The following is a 24,159-nucleotide window of genomic DNA, read 5'->3' as shown; positions in this document are numbered from 1 at the left end:
TAGTACATTATTCCCCTATTTGTCACGATTCCCTTCTGTACTAACAAGGCCAAATTTGCTATGATGAATTTTTTAATCTTTAATAAAAGCATATTTCAACTTGTAATTTACAATATTTTCAATAATTCCAGATTACGTTTAAACTTATGTTTCAACTTACGTTTTATACGTTCAAACATGTATTTTTGTATCAAAAACAACTAAAAATAAATTTATAATGATTTGTATGATAAGAGTTTTTGGTTGATATTGTTGAAAATGGTTTGGATGTGGAAATATGTTAAATACACGCCTACACGTGGTTTGGAATATATATTCTTACTTGTGTTTGATATATAACAATAAATCTCTTTGACCAACAATGTCAAATTAAAGAAAAGCAATTTAAAGAGACAATGTAACCCGCTAATTCCTGTATTTACAATATGAATTTATTCATTTAACAGATTGTATCTCATTATACATTATGAAGACATGAATTCTGCGTATTTTTTATGGTGAAAAAATAATACAAATACGAATAATTTATGATTTTAACATTTTTTCCTTTGATTTTCAATTTTCAATTTTTAGCTATCGAATAAGCACGTCAGAACAACCGGGCGTTCAACGGCGCTCATTTAAAATTGCAGTCTAACTGAAACGAGTCCAGGTTCATAACTTCAAACTCAACATCTGACATGTCATTTGGTAATTGATACACATCTTTGAGAACACTGTCATATACATAAAGAATAATACAGGAAGGAGATACCTTTTATTCATATAACATCTCTTATATAAAAAAATAACGCTGTCTGTGTTGTATGGTCTTTTTCACCATAAGCTTAAAGTACCGTTTGAAGAAGCGACTTTTGGAACTTTTTTTTATAAATGTTAGGAAATCAAGTTGAAAATTTAAAGAAGGTAAGTCAACATTATTAAGCCTGGTTAAGCTGCGCGGTTTTGCAGACTGGTCTACCAAAGCTTTATCAGTCTGGTTTGACTGTAAACCTACCCTGATGAAGAAATAATAATAAAAGAACGTTTTTTATGTCTTAAAAAATGTCAATTGTATACATGTAATTTAATTAAAAAATGTTAAAAAATGCAAAGCAGAAAATGTACCTTGACAAAATACATAAAATGCAATAGTTAAAGCTATTCGGTTAGGTGAACAGGTTTCATCAATAACTCTTACAAAATTTATGTCAGAAGTGGAATTCGAACCCACGCCGGGAGAACCCGACTGCGACCTGAACGCAGCGCCTTAGACCGCTCGGCCATCCTGACTTATGATAGAGTGTTATTAATGCACTAAATTTATTCAAGATATAAAGATATATTATATTTAACTTGCTATTTCAGTAATTTCTTAATGTGCGAAATAGTGCCTATTTCTGTAGGTTTTTTGCTTTTGTTTTTGTTGTTGACAAATATGGGAGGTTGATTTGCAATTGAGAAAGTCTTCTGTACTATGGGCTTTTGAGTTGTCCCCCTTCATTTATAAAGGTTTGTTATTTTTATGTTTGTACTTATGGGAAAGTTAGATTAAATGGATGCCAGCTTATATATAAATGTACATTATTCCCATATTTGTCACGATTCCCTTCTGTACTAACAAGGCTAAATTTGCTATGATGAATTTTTAATCTTTAATAAAAGCATATTTCAACTTGTAATTTACAATATTTTCAATAATTCCAGATTACGTTTAAACTTATGTTTCAACTTACGTTTTATACGTTCAAACATGTATTTTTGTATCAAAAACAACTAAAATAAATTTATAATGATTTGTATGATAAGAGTTTTGGTTGATATTGTTGAAAATGGTTTGGATGTGGAAATATGTTAAATACACGCCTACACGTGGTTTGGAATATATATTCTTAGTTGTGTTTGATATATAACAATAAATCTCTTTGACCAACAATGTCAAATTAAAGAAAAGCAATTAAAGAGACAATGTAACCCGCTAATTCCTGTATTTACAATATGAATTTATTCATTTAACAGATTGTATCTCATTATACATTATGAAGACATGAATTCTGCGTATTTTTTATGGTGAAAAAATAATACAAATACGAATAATTTATGATTCTAACATTTTTCCTTTGATTTTCAATTTTCAATTTTTAGCTATCGAATAAGCACGTCAGAACAACCGGGCGTTCAACGGCGCTCATTTAAAATTGCAGTCTAACTGAAACGAGTCCAGGTTCATAACTTCAAACTCAACATCTGACATGTCATTTGGTAATTGATACACATCTTTGAGAACACTGTCATATACATAACGAATAATACAGGAAGGAGATACCTTTTATTCATATAACATCTCTTATATAAAAAAATAACGCTGTCTGTGTTGTATGGTCCTTTTCACCATAAGCTTAAAGTACCGTTTGAAGAAGCGACTTTTGGAACTTTTTTTTATAAATGTTAGGAAATCAAGTTGAAAATTTAAAGAAGGTAAGTCAACATTATTAAGCCTGGTTAAGCTGCGCGGTTTTGCAGACTGGTCTACCAAAGCTTTATCAGTCTGGTTTGACTGTAAACCTACCCTGATGAAGAAATAATAATAAAAGAACGTTTTTTATGTCTTAAAAAATGTCAATTGTATACATGTAATTTAATTAAAAAATGTTAAAAAATGCAAAGCAGAAAATGTACCTTGACAAAATACATAAAATGCAATAGTTAAAGCTATTCGGTTAGGTGAACAGGTTTCATCAATAACTCTTACAAAATTTATGTCAGAAGTGGAATTCGAACCCACGCTGGGAGAACCCGACTGCGACCTGAACGCAGCGCCTTAGACCGCTCGGCCATCCTGACTTATGATAGAGTGTTATTAATGCACTAAATTTATTCAAGATATAAAGATATATTATATTTAACTTGCTATTTCAGTAATTTCTTAATGTGCGAAATAGTGCCTATTTCTGTAGGTTTTTTGCTTTTGTTTTAGTTGTTGACAAATATGGGAGGTTGATTTGCAATTGAGAAAGTCTTCTGTACTATGGGCTTTTGAGTTGTCCCCCTTCATTTATAAAGGTTTGTTATTTTTATGTTTGTACTTATGGGAAAGTTAGATTAAATGGATGCCAGCTTATAAATGTACATTATTCCCCTATTTGTCACGATTCCCTTCTGTACTAACAAGGCCAAATTTGCTATGATGAATTTTTAATCTTTAATAAAAGCATATTTCAACTTGTAATTTACAATATTTTCAATAATTCCAGATTACGTTTAAACTTATGTTTCAACTTACGTTTTATACGTTCAAACATGTATTTTTGTATCAAAAACAACTAAAATAAATTTATAATGATTTGTATGATAAGAGTTTTGGTTGATATTGTTGAAAATGGTTTGGATGTGGAAATATGTTAAATACACGCCTACACGTGGTTTGGAATATATATTCTTACTTGTGTTTGATATATAACAATAAATCTCTTTGACCAACAATGTCAAATTAAAGAAAAGCAATTAAAGAGACAATGTAACCCGCTAATTCCTGTATTTACAATATGAATTTATTCATTTAACAGATTGTATCTCATTATACATTATGAAGACATGAATTCTGCGTATTTTTTATGGTGAAAAAATAATACAAATACGAATAATTTATGATTTTAACATTTTTCCTTTGATTTTCAATTTTCAATTTTTAGCTATCGAATAAGCACGTCAGAACAACCGGGCGTTCAACGGCGTTCATTTAAAATTGCAGTCTAACTGAAACGAGTCCAGGTTCATAACTTCAAACTCAACATCTGACATGTCATTTGGTAATTGATACACATCTTTGAGAACACTGTCATATACATAAAGAATAATACAGGAAGGAGATACCTTTTATTCATATAACATCTCTTATATAAAAAAATAACGCTGTCTGTGTTGTATGGTCTTTTTCACCATAAGCTTAAAGTACCGTTTGAAGAAGCGACTTTTGGAACTTTTTTTTATAAATGTTAGGAAATCAAGTTGAAAATTTAAAGAAGGTAAGTCAACATTATTAAGCCTGGTTAAGCTGCGCGGTTTTGCAGACTGGTCTACCAAAGCTTTATCAGTCTGGTTTGACTGTAAACCTACCCTGATGAAGAAATAATAATAAAAGAACGTTTTTTTATGTCTTAAAAAATGTCAATTGTATACATGTAATTTAATTAAAAAATGTTAAAAAATGCAAAGCAGAAAATGTACCTTGACAAAATACATAAAATGCAATAGTTAAAGCTATTCGGTTAGGTGAACAGGTTTCATCAATAACTCTTACAAAATTTATGTCAGAAGTGGGATTCGAACCCACGCCGGGAGAACCCGACTGCGACCTGAACGCAGCGCCTTAGACCGCTCGGCCATCCTGACTTATGATAGAGTGTTATTAATGCACTAAATTTATTCAAGATATAAAGATATATTATATTTAACTTGCTATTTCAGTAATTTCTTAATGTGCGAAATAGTGCCTATTTCTGTAGGTTTTTTGCTTTTGTTTTTGTTGTTGACAAATATGGGAGGTTGATTTGCAATTGAGAAAGTCTTCTGTACTATGGGCTTTTGAGTTGTCCCCCTTCATTTATAAAGGTTTGTTATTTTTATGTTTGTACTTATGGGAAAGTTAGATTAAATGGATGCCAGCTTATAAATGTACATTATTCCCCTATTTGTCACGATTCCCTTCTGTACTAACAAGGCCAAATTTGCTATGATGAATTTTTAATCTTTAATAAAAGCATATTTCAACTTGTAATTTACAATATTTTCAATAATTCCAGATTACGTTTAAACTTATGTTTCAACTTACGTTTTATACGTTCAAACATGTATTTTTGTATCAAAAACAACTAAAATAAATTTATAATGATTTGTATGATAAGAGTTTTGGTTGATATTGTTGAAAATGGTTTGGATGTGGAAATATGTTAAATACACGCCTACACGTGGTTTGGAATATATATTCTTACTTGTGTTTGATATATAACAATAAATCTCTTTGACCAACAATGTCAAATTAAAGAAAAGCAATTAAAGAGACAATGTAACCCGCTAATTCCTGTATTTACAATATGAATTTATTCATTTAACAGATTGTATCTCATTATACATTATGAAGACATGAATTCTGCGTATTTTTTATGGTGAAAAAATAATACAAATACGAATAATTTATGATTTTAACATTTTTCCTTTGATTTTCAATTTTCAATTTTTAGCTATCGAATAAGCACGTCAGAACAACCGGGCGTTCAACGGCGCTCATTTAAAATTGCAGTCTAACTGAAACGAGTCCAGGTTCATAACTTCAAACTCAACATCTGACATGTCATTTGGTAATTGATACACATCTTTGAGAACACTGTCATATACATAAAGAATACATAAAAGGAATAATTCATACAGAGCTGTCAAGGAGATATGCTCCTTTCTTAGTGCTTGATTCATACAGTAACATCTCTTACAGGTATGATGGGTGAACAAAAAGTTTCAAAGCCATTTGTCAATGGACTTTGAAAATATTTGAACTATTACAAAAACTTTAACATAAATTCTAAGTCGAAAAAGGGGCAAAATTCTGTCAAAATGCTTGATAGAGTTACCTCCTCCTGTTTACAGGTTGGGGTCATGATGTTGAATGAGTGTGCAAAGTTTCAAAAGCCATATGTCAATGGACTTTGAAAATATTTGAACTATTACAAAAAAACTTAACATAAATTCTAAGTCGAAAAAGGGGCATAATTCTGTCAAAATGCTTGATATAGTTACCTCTCCTGTCTACAGGTTGGGGTCATGATGGTGAACAAGTGTGCAAAGTTTCAAAGCCATATGTCTATGGACTTTGAAAATATTTGAACTATTACAAAAACTTTAACATAAATTCTAAGTCGAAAAAGGGGCATAATTCTGTCAAAATGCTTGATAGAGTTACCTTCTCCTGTCTACAGGTTGGGGTCATGATGGTGAACAAGTGTGCAAAGTTTCAAAGCCATATGTCAATGGAACTTTGAAAATATTTGAACTATTACAAAAAACTTTAACATAAGTGGTTACGCCGACGCCGACGCCGACGCCGACGCTCGGGTGACTGCAATAGCTCTACTTATTCTTATCAATAGTCGAGCTAAAAAATAACGCTGTCTGTGTTGTATGGTCTTTTTCACCATAAGCTTAAAGTACCGTTTGAAGAAGCGACTTTTGGAACTTTTTTTTTTATAAATGTTAGGAAATCAAGTTGAAAATTTAAAGAAGGTAAGTCAACATTATTAAGCCTGGTTAAGCTGCGCGGTTTTGCAGACTGGTCTACCAAAGCTTTATCAGTCTGGTTTGACTGTAAACCTACCCTGATGAAGAAATAATAATAAAAGAACGTTTTTTTTTATGTCTTAAAAAATGTCAATTGTATACATGTAATTTAATTAAAAAATGTTAAAAAATGCAAAGCAGAAAATGTACCTTGACAAAATACATAAAATGCAATAGTTAAAGCTATTCGGTTAGGTGAACAGGTTTCATCAATAACTCTTACAAAATTTATGTCAGAAGTGGGATTCGAACCCACGCCGGGAGAACCCGACTGCGACCTGAACGCAGCGCCTTAGACCGCTCGGCCATCCTGACTTATGATAGAGTGTTATTAATGCACTAAATTTATTCAAGATATAAAGATATATTATATTTAACTTGCTATTTCAGTAATTTCTTAATGTGCGAAATAGTGCCTATTTCTGTAGGTTTTTTGCTTTTGTTTTTGTTGTTGACAAATATGGGAGGTTGATTTGCAATTGAGAAAGTCTTCTGTACTATGGGCTTTTGAGTTGTCCCCCTTCATTTATAAAGGTTTGTTATTTTTATGTTTGTACTTATGGGAAAGTTAGATTAAATGGATGCCAGCTTATAAATGTACATTATTCCCCTATTTGTCACGATTCCCTTCTGTACTAACAAGGCCAAATTTGCTATGATGAATTTTTAATCTTTAATAAAAGCATATTTCAACTTGTAATTTACAATATTTTCAATAATTCCAGATTACGTTTAAACTTATGTTTCAACTTACGTTTTATACGTTCAAACATGTATTTTTGTATCAAAAACAACTAAAATAAATTTATAATGATTTGTATGATAAGAGTTTTGGTTGATATTGTTGAAAATGGTTTGGATGTGGAAATATGTTAAATACACGCCTACACGTGGTTTGGAATATATATTCTTACTTGTGTTTGATATATAACAATAAATCTCTTTGACCAACAATGTCAAATTAAAGAAAAGCAATTAAAGAGACAATGTAACCCGCTAATTCCTGTATTTACAATATGAATTTATTCATTTAACAGATTGTATCTCATTATACATTATGAAGACATGAATTCTGCGTATTTTTTATGGTGAAAAAATAATACAAATACGAATAATTTATGATTTTAACATTTTTCCTTTGATTTTCAATTTTCAATTTTTAGCTATCGAATAAGCACGTCAGAACAACCGGGCGTTCAACGGCGCTCATTTAAAATTGCAGTCTAACTGAAACGAGTCCAGGTTCATAACTTCAAACTCAACATCTGACATGTCATTTGGTAATTGATACACATCTTTGAGAACACTGTCATATACATAAAGAATAATACAGGAAGGAGATACCTTTTATTCATATAACATCTCTTATATAAAACAAGAGCTGTCAGTAGGACAGCAATGCTCGACTATTCTTAGTGCTTGATAGTAAAACAAATGCTTGATACAGTTACCTCCTCCTGTTTACAGGTTGGGGTCATGATGGTGAACAAGTGTGCAAAGTTTCAAAGCCATTTGTCAATGGACTTTGAAAATATTTGAACTATTACAAAAACTTTAACATAAATTCTAAGTCGAAAAAGGGGCAAAATTCTGTCAAAATGCTTGATAGAGTTACCTCCTCCTGTTTACAGGTTGGGGTCATGATGTTGAATGAGTGTGCAAAGTTTCAAAGCCATATGTCAATGGACTTTGAAAATATTTGAACTATTACAAAAACTTTAACATAAATTCTAAGTCGAAAAAGGGGCATAATTCTGTCAAAATGCTTGATAGAGTTACCTCCTCCTGTCTACAGGTTGGGGTCATGATGGTGAACAAATGTGCAAAGTTTCAAAGCCATATGTCTATGGACTTTGAAAATATTTGAACTATTACAAAAACTTTAACATAAATTCTAAGTCGAAAAAGGGGCATAATTCTGTCAAAATGCTTGATAGAGTTACCTTCTCCTGTCTACAGGTTGGGGTCATGATGGTGAACAAGTGTGCAAAGTTTCAAAGCCATATGTCAATGGACTTTGAAAATATTTGAACTATTACAAAAACTTTAACATAAGTGGTTACGCCGACGCCGACGCCGACGCCGACGCTCGGGTGACTGCAATAGCTCTACTTATTCTTATCGAATAGTCGAGCTAAAAATAACGCTGTCTGTGTTGTATGGTCTTTTTCACCATAAGCTTAAAGTACCGTTTGAAGAAGCGACTTTTGGAACTTTTTTTTATAAATGTTAGGAAATCAAGTTGAAAATTTAAAGAAGGTAAGTCAACATTATTAAGCCTGGTTAAGCTGCGCGGTTTTGCAGACTGGTCTACCAAAGCTTTATCAGTCTGGTTTGACTGTAAACCTACCCTGATGAAGAAATAATAATAAAAGAACGTTTTTTATGTCTTAAAAAATGTCAATTGTATACATGTAATTTAATTAAAAAATGTTAAAAAATGCAAAGCAGAAAATGTACCTTGACAAAATACATAAAATGCAATAGTTAAAGCTATTCGGTTAGGTGAACAGGTTTCATCAATAACTCTTACAAAATTTATGTCAGAAGTGGGATTCGAACCCACGCCGGGAGAACCCGACTGCGACCTGAACGCAGCGCCTTAGACCGCTCGGCCATCCTGACTTATGATAGAGTGTTATTAATGCACTAAATTTATTCAAGATATAAAGATATATTATATTTAACTTGCTATTTCAGTAATTTCTTAATGTGCGAAATAGTGCCTATTTCTGTAGGTTTTTTGCTTTTGTTTTTGTTGTTGACAAATATGGGAGGTTGATTTGCAATTGAGAAAGTCTTCTGTACTATGGGCTTTTGAGTTGTCCCCCTTCATTTATAAAGGTTTGTTATTTTTATGTTTGTACTTATGGGAAAGTTAGATTAAATGGATGCCAGCTTATAAATGTACATTATTCCCCTATTTGTCACGATTCCCTTCTGTACTAACAAGGCCAAATTTGCTATGATGAATTTTTAATCTTTAATAAAAGCATATTTCAACTTGTAATTTACAATATTTTCAATAATTCCAGATTACGTTTAAACTTATGTTTCAACTTACGTTTTATACGTTCAAACATGTATTTTTGTATCAAAAACAACTAAAATAAATTTATAATGATTTGTATGATAAGAGTTTTGGTTGATATTGTTGAAAATGGTTTGGATGTGGAAATATGTTAAATATACGCCTACACGTGGTTTGGAATATATATTCTTACTTGTGTTTGATATATAACAATAAATCTCTTTGACCAACAATGTCAAATTAAAGAAAAGCAATTAAAGAGACAATGTAACCCGCTAATTCCTGTATTTACAATATGAATTTATTCATTTAACAGATTGTATCTCATTATACATTATGAAGACATGAATTCTGCGTATTTTTTATGGTGAAAAAAATAATACAAATACGAATAATTTATGATTTTAACATTTTTCCTTTGATTTTCAATTTTCAATTTTTAGCTATCGAATAAGCACGTCAGAACAACCGGGCGTTCAACGGCGCTCATTTAAAATTGCAGTCTAACTGAAACGAGTCCAGGTTCATAACTTCAAACTCAACATCTGACATGTCATTTGGTAATTGATACACATCTTTGAGAACACTGTCATATACATAAAGAATAATACAGGAAGGAAATACCTTTAATTCATATAACATCTCTTATATAAAAAAATAACGCTGTCTGTGTTGTATGGTCTTTTTCACCATAAGCTTAAAGTACCGTTTGAAGAAGCGACTTTTGGAACTTTTTTTATAAATGTTAGGAAATCAAGTTGAAAATTTAAAGAAGGTAAGTCAACATTATTAAGCCTGGTTAAGCTGCGCGGTTTTGCAGACTGGTCTACCAAAGCTTTATCAGTCTGGTTTGACTGTAAACCTACCCTGATGAAGAAATAATAATAAAAGAACGTTTTTTTTATGTCTTAAAAAATGTCAATTGTATACATGTAATTTAATTAAAAAATGTTAAAAAATGCAAAGCAGAAAATGTACCTTGACAAAATACATAAAATGCAATAGTTAAAGCTATTCGGTTAGGTGAACAGGTTTCATCAATAACTCTTACAAAATTTATGTCAGAAGTGGGATTCGAACCCACGCCGGGAGAACCCGACTGCGACCTGAACGCAGCGCCTTAGACCGCTCGGCCATCCTGACTTATGATAGAGTGATATTAATGCGCTGAATTTATATAAGATATAAAGATATATTATATTTAAAAACCAAAACATTAATTTTTGCACAGGTTTCATCAATAACCCATACAAAATTTATGTCAGAAGTGGGATTCGAACCCACGCCGGGAGAACCCGACTGCGACCTAAACGTAGCGCCTTAGACCGCTCGGCCATCCTGACTTATGATAGTGAAGTATTAATGCCCTGAATTTATTCAAGATATAAAGATATATTTTATTTTACAACCCAAGAAACACCCATTTTACAGGATCATGTGTAAGCTAAGTAGTTCTTTTACTGATGGGGATTTGATAAAAATTGTAGCAAAATTCTGATGTTTAAGTTAATGGAAGGCCATTTTATACATGTAAAAATGACATTATAGTGTACGTTACAATTATTATATACTGTTATATGCTCACTTAAAGAGCCTTTGCTTTTTTAGCCATTTCTTAATGTGCGAAATAGTGCTATTTCTGTGTTTTTTTTGTTTTTTTTTTTTTTTTGTGCGCAAAATCAGGGTATTTTCTACTTGAAAGGCCCTGGCAAAATGAAAAGCGTTTATACGCTTTTTAAAAGAATCGCACAAAACACAAGATCATTTTCAAAATTTCTTTAATTTATCTTTTCATATAACTTATAAAAAAAATATTATTAAAGTACCATTTCAAGAAACGACTTTTGGAACTGTTCATTATAAATGTTAGGAAATCAAGTTGAAAATTCAAAGAAGGTAAGTCAACATAATTAAGCCAGATTTAGCCGCGAGGTTTTGCAGACTGGGCTACTAAAGCCTAATGAGCCTAGTTTACTGTAAACCTACTCTGATAAAGAATTAAAAAAAAACACGATAATATGATATATTTTTTTCTTCTATGTCTCCGGCAATATTTCCGCACATGATATTTGAAGAGACTTGATGCTTATTTTGTACATTAAGTGAATAAAATTATAGACTTTGAGTATAGCATATGTAATATCCAATAGCATATTTAATATGCAAGTTAATATGCAAGTCAGGATGGCCGAGCAGTCTAAGGCGCTGCGTTCAGGTCACAGTCGGGTTCTCCCAGTGTGGGTCGAATCCCACTTCTGACATAGATATTTTGGTAATTACTTATTTTAAATGATTTTCAGGAAATGATATGCACTAAGACACTATTTTTACCAATTAAGAATTTTATTTCTCTTGATTAAAAGTACAATTGCATAAAACGTTTCATTTTAAACTCGTATTCGCATTGAAAACAAATAAGTACATGTATTAAATATATTTTATAGCAAAAATATTCATACAGTACATTACCTGTAGGAATTCAGCAGTAGCAGTGAGCAGATGCAGTAGTAAACTTATAAAACGTGAAGATGGCAGTAGCAGTAGCAAAATACATATGAGCCCCGTCACGACAAAACCAACATAATGGGTTTGCCACCAGCATGGATCCAGACCAGTCTGCGCATCCGCGCAGTCTGATCAGGATCCATGCTGTTCGCTTACAACCCCAATAACAAGTAAAGAAACTGATAGCGAACAGCATGGATCCTGATCAGACTGCGCGGATGCGTTCATAATTGTGCGTTCATAACAAACAAAATATAATATAACGGAATGTAACGTAACGCAACGTAACATAAGACAAAAACATAACATTTACATACTTTTCAAATCACATGCAATTTATAGTCAATCTTGTACGGAATTCCATAAACGACAGCCTACTGCTCACTGCCTACTGCTAACTGGACAGCCTGCTGTCTCACTGCCTACTGCTAACTGCTTATTGACGGTCTAAGTCTATGTATGGATCAAATAGAAGTATTCCGAATGTACACACATGTGCACCCGCCATTTTGTTGGAAAGAAATTGCTGGGAAAACAATGGTAAGTAAATTAAAAAGGATTATTTTATAATCAAGCCTAATAATTTGTAATTTCGAATTCATTGCAATGACTTGTGTATGTCCCGACATTGTACACTGCATTGATTATGTTATGAAATGGTTCCACGTGCCTCTCGCACAGGTGATTGATAAATTGTCAAATATAGGACTCATTTTAGGGTAAATCAACTTAATAATAACTTATTTACAAAGAATCTGTGTTCAACAATCAACATGGATGGGCTTGAGCCCACCACTATTCCTCGGTTGAGAGGCGGAGAGCTGGACCATTATGTCAACACTCCCTATTATTTTATTTAGAATTTCATAGTTTATTAAACTTTCATTTGACAATGTAATACATTTCTAGAAGAATATATGTAATCACTGGTGAAATTTAGGCTAAACATTATCTCATAATCAAAAATGTGTGAGTTTATTTACGAGATCATTTATGTTCAGTTTTCATTGGCTGTTATAGCTTATAATTGTGTAATTCCTATTAGATGTTATGTAATGCATTTTTGTTTTAAAAAGTTGGTTGCACTCTTGATAGTTTATGTTGCAAAGATATGTGCTTTGAAGGTTAATAATACAATTGTAGAATCAATTTTATTCTAGAACAGAAGATGATAAATCTGACAGAAACATTTCAATGGAGGAACAGCCTATACTGTCATTGACTTCACAGACAAGTAACAGAACCAATACACCTGTATGAAAATATTGAAATTACAGTGGAAGAGGAAAAGGACAACATCAATGTATTCGATCTTGAAGGCGAGTTTAACTCGGCTTCCTTCTGAAAGCATAAACAAAGACAAACTTGGCTTTATTCAAATTGTTTCAAAAACGTTCAATATTTCAATGACATAAACAGTGCAAACATGAAGTTACAGTTTGGACCAGCTTATTTTACTTTTATGAACAGCCATCGTTATTCTCTTGTTTAAATTCAATTGTGCTATTGAAAAACTATGAGAAATAATAGATTCTTAACTATTTAAATTTACTTAAAAATTTCTGATAGACAAAAAGATCATGTTAATGTTACAATATATTTTTTTTGACGTGTTTGTTTAAAATCCATCTTTTATATAATTTTTATAATTATCTTGTTAACAAACACACTTAAAAGTGAACTTTTAGGTTGGTTACTTTTCTATTTCTTTTTGCAATTACCGCAAGTAAAACCAATAAGCAAATCTGCCTTCGTATTTGCTAGAATCATCCGATGAAAGTCATTTCTATTTCTATCAGGGTTCTAGAGGTTTGACAAGTTCAATTGACAAGACTATTCTAAACAGTTCTAAGGCATCGTGATAGTGTAGAGCTATGAAGCATTTTAAGTTACCTTTCTTACAACGTGTATATCACTTTACATTGCAGAGCATACACTGTATTTACATTTATATAATTTCATAATAACTACATGTATATACACTTAACGAAACTTATAAGTACTCCGACCAATTTTTTTATTATATTGTGTTAGAATTACTCATAGGAACTCTGGAACAGGACCGCATATTGCGGCGCATAAATCCGAATCCGTACCGGCTTTACATATAGTTTGTCCAACATTTGAATATGTTTTTATATTATGCGAGCGTGTGGTCTTTAATTATCTAATCTCAATTTAATATAATCTGCTAATTTAAAAATCAGTCAAATTTACGGTATATTATAATACCGTAAAATTTGACCAATTTTAAAAGATACAGATTGGGTTCAATTGATAATATATTTTTTGAGGCCATACACTCGGATAATACTAAAATATATTTAGATGTAGCAGAAACGTTTTTAAAAACCGTTACACGATCGAAAATATACGCCGCAATCTGCGGTCCCGTTCTCGAGTTCCTATGAGAATTACTATCACTAGTCTAAGTCGATACTGTATAAACTGTAATCATAGTACCATCATTTTGCGTTTCGGATGATTGATTTTGTTTTAAAATCATTCATGCAGTCGGAGAGTAGAGTCAGTACACATTTTCAACATTGATTTGGTATATATTTTTTAAAACCGGAGTTTTCCTGCAAGTTTGAAATCTGAGTACTTATAAGTTTCGTTAAGTGTAATTCATAACAGAACTTTTAATTATAATTCTGCATTTATATTAATTGCTTTCCCCGAAACTTTACAAATATTTTATATAAATTTTGATTTTTTACAGGCGTGTCATAATTTTTATTTTAAATAACGGTGTATACAAGAAAATATTAGCTTACTGGTCTCATTATTGGGACTAAACATACTTTTTATGTGGTGTTATAATCAATAAGTGTATTTTGTTTTCGTTTTAATTGTAAATAAAAAAGTTCTTTAAAAATAAAATATCATAATTTTCTTGTAACTTTGTTTATGCTCCCCCGAAAACAAAATTATGACAAAATGAATTGAAAATGGTTATATATATGTTAACCATAAAGCAAAGTTTGTTTGTTGAATGTTGTAACATGACCAATTTGAAAAAAAAAAAAAAACAATACTCAATATTGTCCACATTTAACCCATAACTTCATGAGCATTTTGTTAGAAATGGCTGTTTTCATTGAAAAGTCTCCCTTTACAAGTTCAAATTGCTATAAAACTATAAAAACTGCTTCAATACTAATCAAACTTGGCACAAATGTTGTCTGGACCATTGCCTTTGTAACAACATGCCCAGGCTGTAATTTCCTGTTATCATGGCAACGACGGGACATCTCAAAATTGCCAGAAATCACTATTTTTGCGCTGATTTTTTCCATCAAAATTGATTTCAAAATGCTGCAACTTCTAAATGGATTGAGATAGAGTCAAATGCTTTTCAGCGTTTGTAACACGTTACCTTATGATCAATCTGGGATCATTTTTAGCCTCTCAAAAGTCCAAATTTTTCTTGTTCCTCCTTTTGGCAACCCCCTGATGTATCTTTTGGTTGAGGGCCGCACCAAAAATGTGTCACTTTTTTAAACAGCATTTCTCAAACAAAAACAAGTGCTGGGGGCCTAAATAAGGCATTTTTTCACCATTTGAGACAACAAAAAAGGGGGTGAAAAGGGCGTTAAAAGGCGTGTATATCGGGTAATGGTTTAAACAGTGTCTTTGTCCATCAATTTTAAATGGATTGGATCACGAAAAGTATGTATTAGGAAGATGAAGATTACGTTATATCATTAGCTCCATAAGAAATACATCTGAAGCTCCAATATCTGGCAAATTAACTGAATATATTTCTTCAAAACAGCTTTACAAGTTAACCTAAACACTCTTCTCTTAAGACAATGAAATAAAAAGACGGATGCCCAACAATATATTGATTACTCTGTTTTCTATCCTGTGGTTTTAATGCCTTTATCATAAATTATAAAAATCAGAATGTAACACAGGCAATACTGCAAAAACTAAGAAATTACACGCGGAAGGCATTACAGTGACTCAAATTTAGGATACCGCAGTTCATCATATCGATAACCAAATACTAACAGCACTTTGTATTGATAATGCCCAAGTAACTCAAAGATCTTTCAATGATTTTATTATGCATAGACTTTCCAATTATAACACAATAATTGACATGTTACTCATCATGCTTTTTTAACGTCTACTAAAGTAACATTTTCTTGAGTCAAATCTAAGGTTTTGTAGAATTAAGGTATAAATTTACGGTCTACTAGCAATAAATTTGTTTTAGATAGAACTAAACGGTTCCATGTATGATTTGGACCAGGATGTGTGTATACTCTCCCAGTACGTCTAACGTTTATCAGAATAAACTACTGGTAATCCGAGACGTGACTGGTATAAATATTTTTTCTGAAAATCTATACATCTATGTTTTGAGAACCATTACCTAGATTATTTTTTAACAAAACATTATAGCATTATTTTCAAAATGCGAACTTAAAACTGACCATTGTGATTTAAATGTAAAAACAAAGACGTTCATTACAAGGCCTCCGTTTAAAAACATCATTAAGCTCTATAGTTATAGGGTAGGGTCAATATTATTTAATGAACAAATATTATAATATACATGTTATATGATAGATGTATCTAAGCTTGAACAGGGATCTACATGTATATATAATTAAGCAAGCAGTTATATCTGGTAGCTCAAAATTACCGAACAAGATTTAATGACAGAAAAAAAATGTTATATTTGGTTAGTTTAACATTTCTATAAAGTTCACAGGTCTATGATTTGGAAAAGTTCCAGATGCCTGCAAAGATATATACTTATTTTTCTGCTTAGTAAAACGAGAATTATACATGTACATGTATAAATGTAACAAGTTCCAAGGTTTCAGTCAAAGCCTTCATAAATGATACTGAGTAATTCCTTGACCAATACTGTTTCAAACGGCCTCATTGTAACATATAAACACATTGGAAGAAGGACATAAAAAGTCAACATTTACTTTCAGGCAATGTATCGGCTATTTAAAAACAGGTGTAGCAGTAGGCATTTATCAATTAACAATAAGCATTAAACAGTCGCTGTAAGCATTAAGCAGTTTAAAGTAAGCAGTTGACAGTAGGCAGTTGACAGTAAGCAGTTGGCAGTGGGCAGTTGACAGTAAACAGTAGGCTGTCGTTTATGGAATTCCGTAATCTTGTAATACAAATAAGCAGATATTTTGCTAAGAAGGTTCGAATATTTTATTTGTTTCATAGCGTACTTATACGTCATCCAATAAACAGTATATTTACAAATTTAACAAAAATATAAACAGTCGGGCATACTTCCTGATCGGGTAACAAGGGGAATCCCCTTCAAGGCTTCCCGATCAGGCAACAAACGTCAAAATCCTTCCCGATCGGGAAGTTTTTTTTGGCCTTTTTTACTTAGTTCAGGAAAAATGGCCGGTGCAGAATAGTTTTCAACCCACTTTAATATAAATATCACATTTAAGTGCAGAAAAGATACATCTAAGATCCTACCGAGTCATTTTCTTTTAAAATGTCTAATATTAAAATAATCTGATAGTGAATTTGAGTGAAGTTTTACGATTTTACTAAGAAGTAGCTGCTTCCCGTTTTGGAAACACTGTTTCCTGATCAGGCATCTAGCATAATATTCACCATTAAATGTTTCCCGTTTGGGAAGTTTTATTCTTTAAGTTAGCGCGTTTATTCTTGAATTCTTTCGTGCTGATTGAGATTGCTCGGGACAACACCAACAAATAAAGTTGTATGTGCAACAAATCAACATGTGAGTCATGGTTTGAATGTTTTGAAGTCTGGTGTGTCTAGTAGTTCAGATACAAATGATAGCATCATAGGTGGTGTCTTCTCAAATTTTGTAAAAACGACTATTCGAATATATTCGAATATGGAAAAACGAATATTCGAACATCAACTTTCTTATTGATACCCGGTCCTAGTTATTTTTATTATGCCCCACTTCGAAGAAGAGCGGGTATATTGACCACACAATACCTGTATGACTATAAATTGTATGTATACAATTTTATGTTGAATAAAATATATGTTATGTTATGTTACGTTAATGTTGGTCACTCAGTCCATCAGTAGACCTCAGTTATTATCTTAAAAACTATTTAACACAGAGTCTTCATATTTTACATACTAATTGGTCATAACTATTGTAGTAGATGACACCTATTGGTTTCAGGGTCACTATGTCAAAGGTCAAGGTCATAGGGACCCTAAATGTCAGAATGGTTTCCGCTCATTATCTTGAAAACTATTTCTCACAAAGTCTTCATATTTCCAAATTAATTAGTCATATGTAGTAGATGACTCCAATGATTTTGTGGTCACTACTTCAAAGGTCAAGGTCAGAGGGACCTTAAATGTCAGAATGGTTTAAGCTCGTTATCTTGAAAACTATCTATCAGTAAGTCATTATATTTCACATATTGATTGGTCGTAACTAGTAGATGACCCTATCGATTTTTGGGTCTTTAGGTCAATGGTCAAGGTCACAGTGACCTTAAGTATGTTTGTTAATCCGTCGTTTGACCACATTGTTTCTGTTGATTATCTTAAAAACTATTTATCAAAAAGTCTTCATATTTCATTTATTGGTCATAACTATTAGATAACCTATATTGATTTTGGGGTAACTAGCTTAAAGGTCAAAGTTACAGGTGTTTTAAATTTCGGAATGGTTTCCGCTCATTATCTTTTTTAACTGGTATTTAACATTATTTTTTTTATGGGGTAACTAGCTTAAAGGTCAAAGTTACAGGTGTTTTAAATTTCGGAATGGTTTCCGCTCATTATCTTTTTTAACTGGTATTTAACATTTTTTTTTTTTATTAGAAGTCTTCATATTTCACATATTGATTGGTCATAACTAGAAGATGATTTTGGAGTCACTAGGTCAAAGGTCAAAGTCACGCTGATTGAATGTCAAAATGGTTTCCGCACTATATCTTGAAAAGTATTTATCACAAAGTTTTCTTATTTCATGTGTTGATTAGTCATATGTGGTAGATGACCCTTATTGATTTTGGGGTCACCATTTTAAAGGTTACAGGGTCCTTAAATGTCAGAATGGTTTCCGTTCATTAGTTTGAAAACTATTTATTGCTAAATCTTTTATATTTCACTTAATGATTGGTTATAATTAGCAAATGACCCCTTTCGATTATGATGTCTTTAGGTCAAAGGTCACATGACGTTACATGTCAGAATGGTTTCTACGCATTATCAAGTTTTTATGTTTCACATTTTAATTGTTCATAACTAGTAGATGGCCCCTATTGATTTTGAGGTCACTAGGTCACAGGACAAGGTCATAATAACCTTGAATGTTCAAAGAAGTTACTAATAGTTACATTTATATGATAATATATATTTTAGCCCAGCTACTCTCCATTTTGTTTAACTTACTAATGATAGATTTCATTCAATTTCAGCTAGAAAGGGGGGCATATATGTCATTATGATATTTCTTGTTTTATTTATTTATTTATCTTATATTTTATTCAATTTTTTTAAATTAAAGTGGCTTAAAGGGTATGTTCTATATCTTAAGAAATATTTTAATAAAATTTATCCACAGCAAAATTATGCTGGTTCCATTATTATATGGTTGATTCCCGAAAAAAGTAATTAAACATAGAATGTCTCTGTTATTTAATACACATGAATCCTGTACAGGAACACAATATTGTTTTGCTATTTTAAGTAGGGTTTTATCCGTTTAGCAATGATTTTGTGCTTGTGCCATTCGCGTTTAAGGTAATAAATTACCATATTTATTTCATACAATCAGTTTGGAAGTATACTTCATAATATATATATTCAAACAATAATTTTTGCATCAGATATATAGCTTAATACACTTTAAGTTTCAGAAAACAGAAATATGACACAGTCACTACAAACACATGTAGTGTGCAAACACGTCTTGAGCTATAGCCAAAAAATAATATTTTATTGAGCTCTAGTCAACATTTAATTTAACTTATTTATTTGAGCTGCATGGTAATTGCATGGTAATTGTTTTGAGAAATTACTCTCAGTGCAATGTTGTTCAACATTTGCTATACAATCTTAACAATATGAAACTTTCGTATTATAATGATGATTTTTGTACTGTTCTTCAAGACTTTAGTATAGCTAATGTTTTGATAGATATTATTACGCCTTACAAGGACATAAGCTTCGCCAGATATATTCCACTCGTAGTGATTGAATTATTGCCACATGTCTTTAAAAACTGACCAGGCTTAGCAATTTCTAATCATCAAGGCAAGGTACTACAAATATAAAGTACTTCCAGATTGGGAAGCAGTGTATCTTAAACTTTTAATGATGAATATTTTGCTAGATGCCTGATCAGGAAGCAACGTTCCCAAAACGGGAAGTGGCTAGTTTTTGGTAAAATCTAAAAACTTTACTTAAGTTCACTTTCAGATTATTTTGATTGTAGACATTTTAAAAGAAAATGACTCGGTAGGATTTTAGATGTATCTTTTCTGAACTTAAGTGTGATATTCATATTGAAGTGGATTGAAAACTGTTATGCACCGGCCATTTTTCTTGAACTACGTAAAAAAGGCCAAAAAAACTTCCCGATCGGGAAGGATTTTGACGTTTGTTGCCTGATCGGGAAGCCTTGAAGGGGAATCCCCTTGTTTCCCGATCAGGAAGTATGCCCGACTGATAAAGCTTACTAACTCAAATATATATTACTTACTAACTGACAAATATATAGCATATGAGCCGCGCCATGACAAAACCAACATAATGATATATGAACCGCGTCACGACAAAACCAACATAATGGGTTTGCGACCAGCATGGATCCAGACCAGCCTGCGCATCCGCGCAGTCTGATCAGGATCCATGCTGTTCGCTATCAGTTTCTCTACTTGTAATAGAGTTTGTAAGCGAACAGCATGGATCCTGATCAGACTGCGCGGATGCGCAGGCTGGTCTGGATCCATGCTGGTCGCAAACCCATTATGTTGGTTTTGTCGTGACGCGGCTCAATTATATCAATATTAGAAAACAGTAAAGTTAACGTTGCACACATACATGACATAAACATTATCAAGATAGCATAACCAGTGTACGCACTAAGCACATTTGTTATAGGGGTTATCTCCCATTTACCATCGGATAGCGGAAAGTCCTATAATTTGAGTCACCTCTTTAAACAAATACAAATGACATGCAAATTTATTAATTGTTATAGTATTTGTTATAGCCAAAATTATTTCAATAACATCATTATTTTAATGGTTTGATATTTTACTTAAATTCGTCTTTAAAATGGTCGTCTTATGTGTGACTAATATGTTTGAGTAAAGTATAATATTATACATATTATATGGTTCGATATGCTTCATAAAAATAGATAATTAATAACATACAAATAAGGGACGTTCACTCTGTAAAATAGAGAGCAATAGAATCGCAAAAGAACGTGCAAAACGGAAAATAAAAATGTTATAGGCTTGCTTTGATTGAGCCTGTACTGGAAAATGCAAGCTATCGTCCACGCCCGAGCAGAAAATTCAACATTTAACATGAAATCAAAAAAATTTGAATTTTGAAACTTCCACAGATGTGTTTGTCAGGCGTTTTCCATGGAATCTTCAATATGACATGTTAATGCCATTCCATGAAAAGCGGCATATGGTCCGAAAGTAAAAGAATGTGTATGTCTTAAACGAAGAAAAACAATGGGAGAAACTAATAGATTGGAATTTGAATTTGTTCCAGAGGTTATAAATCCTGTATATCAAAGATGTGCTGTCAAAAGACAAATTGAAAAAAAGCAGGCAGTATAGTAATCTGTATCCAAGTAAGAAATACTAGCTAGAACCACCTAACTAGCAAACAAGCCTAAAGAAATAACTTGAAGTATCATAAACACAACAATTATGTCATGTCATCAATGACACGGAAATATAACATGTACTGGTCGACTTTAAATCAAACTTCGGGAAAATACACTCGACCCGATTACATATATAAAAGAAAAGTACAAAACTATCGATAGCTAATTTTTATGTGTTGAGTCTGCAATTTTCATGTAATTTCGCTGTTTTTAATGCTTCCGATGGATCACTTTGGTTCCAGATATTTACACATCATAACAGCACGTGTCAAGTGCTGTGTGGCAGCCGTAAAAAGTTACCCCGTACTTCACTTCAATGTTGTTAATTTTTTCTTGTCCTTCCAGCACTATTCCAGTGTTGAGAATTAAGTAAAGCTCCGTCGGTGCTAGGGGGCGTGAGAGATGTTGCAATTTTTATAATCCTTCATGTACAGACTCAATCAAACCGAGTCTGCAATTTTCATGTAATTTTGCTGTTTTTAAAGCTTCCGAGGAACCACTTTGGTTTTTAGAAAGATAGCAATGACGGAGTGTCACACAGGTCACACGGAAAGAATCAAATGTGAAATGGTTATATCACTTGTTTCAAACTATAAGCAGGTCTCCGAGTGATCGTCTGTTCATGAATTCCACTGTTCACTATTAACATATTTTGAAAACTTCTAAAAATGATGAGTTTTTTTTATTAAAATATGATCAAGTTCAAGCTTAATATCAAAGATATTTATCCGTATACAATTATTTATTTATTTTTTGCTAACATAGGGTCGGATTTCTAGTGAACATTAGTCTTTTGTTCAATGTCAGTAATTTGACCATTTCAACTTGTTCAAAACAGAAAATTTATTTAAAGGTTACTACTAGTTCAGAAAACCCAAACAAACAAACAATGCCCTATGATTATTTTTGTCACATGTACTAATTTTAGACCTTATCCATCAAAGCTTTTATCTTCATTCTTAACATAAAACAAAAGTGCCGCTCAATCACACGTGCGCAATATTAAGAATGTTATATAGCCTAGAAAACAAGGACAGTCATGTGACACATTTCTAATTTGTATTTTGCACGAGAAACACGAAGTTATCGGAGTAAGCGTCTTAAATTTCAAACATGTGTAATGTTGAAACGGGAATGCTTTGTTGAAAATTGTGTGTTGGAATTTATTTTGGAATATTATAAAAATTGAAAAGTATCCTTTTTGTGTGAAATAGCACGTGATACTTACGTCACGGGAAGTGACCAATGGGCACCTTGTTCAGAGGTGCGAGGCTATAAATACTGAAAATTTGAAATGGTCGCCAGCACATATCACTAAACACTTACTGATATAACAAAACTTACCAAAACTTACAAACTTACGAGAATGATGGAGTGGGTTAGAGTTGCATGTTTGAGGGCTGTGGAGGTTGTCAGGTCTGGAATTAGGGCTGTCCTAGGTGTCTTCGGGCTCACGGTGATGCCCGAAGACAGGCCAACTTTTGGTAAGAACTTGAAATTATTGAAATGCTTTACTTACCCCCACCCACTTGTACCCGCTATTATCGAAACAAACGTGAAGGAGTATTTTTCTGGCATCATATGAAATTGCGTTAATTTGTAACATTATATTTGTATAGCAAAAACTTAAAAATCTTCTTTGAAAAAACCCAAATAGCTGGAGTTTAGATATTAAGCATGAAACATCTTCTGGTAATTGTCTACAAAGTTTGTTCAAATAAAAGCCCTGGGGTCAAAATTGGCCCGGCCCCAGGGTGTCATTGGTTTTAACTATATGTGTATAGTTAAAACTTAAAAAATCTTTTTTTAAAAAAACCCAATGAGCTAGAGCTTAGATGTATAGCATGAAACATCTTCTAATGGGTGTCTACCAAGTTTGTTCAAATAAAAGCCCTTGGGTTAAAATTGGCCCTGCTGGGGGGGGGGCGGAAGGAAGGGGGTAGATCGTTGTTTATCATTATATATGTGTAGTAAAAACTTCATGAAACATCTTCTAATGGGTGTCTTCCAAGTTTGTTCAAATAAAATATTTTCACTAGACATTTGAACTGAAAGTCTATTTCACTAATTTTTACAAATAATGAAGAAATAATAGCAATACTTTAACTAGGCTTTTTTTACGAGTTGATTTCGGTAATGAAAGTTGATTTCGGTAACTTTATGCCCGGTGGCACATTTCGGTAACTTAACCGAAATCAAGTTGATTTCGGTATCTTAACATACCCAGGACACAGGTGTTACGCATGACATATCTTCTTATCATTGTGACTATTTGTACCCAGTATTTTCAAAATCCCTTGATCTATGAAGAAGTTATGGAAGGGACACAAAATATACCATATAACAGACTCTGTTAACCTTTGACCTCTAAGTGTGACCTTGACTTTGGAGGTAGGTGTGCAGGTGTTAAACTTGACATATTGTCTTATTATTGTGACTATTTGTGCCAAGTTATTTCAAA

General features: G+C 32.3%; 7 non-coding genes across 7 annotated transcripts; all 7 read right to left on the bottom strand.

Annotated features, from left to right (window-relative positions):
* Positions 1 to 1,188: 1,188 nt before the first annotated feature.
* Positions 1,189 to 1,272, bottom strand: Trnal-cag (transfer RNA leucine (anticodon CAG)). Its single transcript has one exon. It is a non-coding gene; the product is annotated as a tRNA-Leu (tRNA).
* Positions 1,273 to 2,739: 1,467 nt separating this feature from the next.
* Trnal-cag (transfer RNA leucine (anticodon CAG)) lies at positions 2,740 to 2,823 on the bottom strand. The gene has a single exon. It is a non-coding gene; the product is annotated as a tRNA-Leu (tRNA).
* A 1,464-nt stretch (positions 2,824 to 4,287) lies between these two features.
* Trnal-cag (transfer RNA leucine (anticodon CAG)) lies at positions 4,288 to 4,371 on the bottom strand. Its single transcript has one exon. It is a non-coding gene; the product is annotated as a tRNA-Leu (tRNA).
* A 2,166-nt stretch (positions 4,372 to 6,537) lies between these two features.
* Positions 6,538 to 6,621, bottom strand: Trnal-cag (transfer RNA leucine (anticodon CAG)). The gene has a single exon. It is a non-coding gene; the product is annotated as a tRNA-Leu (tRNA).
* Positions 6,622 to 8,847: 2,226 nt separating this feature from the next.
* Positions 8,848 to 8,931, bottom strand: Trnal-cag (transfer RNA leucine (anticodon CAG)). The gene has a single exon. It is a non-coding gene; the product is annotated as a tRNA-Leu (tRNA).
* Positions 8,932 to 10,396: 1,465 nt separating this feature from the next.
* Positions 10,397 to 10,480, bottom strand: Trnal-cag (transfer RNA leucine (anticodon CAG)). The gene has a single exon. It is a non-coding gene; the product is annotated as a tRNA-Leu (tRNA).
* Positions 10,481 to 10,596: 116 nt separating this feature from the next.
* On the bottom strand, positions 10,597 to 10,680 carry Trnal-uag (transfer RNA leucine (anticodon UAG)). Its single transcript has one exon. It is a non-coding gene; the product is annotated as a tRNA-Leu (tRNA).
* Positions 10,681 to 24,159: the final 13,479 nt, after the last annotated feature.

The sequence above is a fragment of the Ruditapes philippinarum genome, unplaced genomic scaffold (assembly GCF_026571515.1).
Source record: "Ruditapes philippinarum isolate M1 unplaced genomic scaffold, ASM2657151v2 ctg2593_1_1_1_1, whole genome shotgun sequence".
Lineage (NCBI taxonomy): Eukaryota > Metazoa > Mollusca > Bivalvia > Venerida > Veneridae > Ruditapes > Ruditapes philippinarum.
Note: the sequence above shows the minus strand (reverse complement) of the source record. Positions and strands in the feature narration are given on the sequence as shown.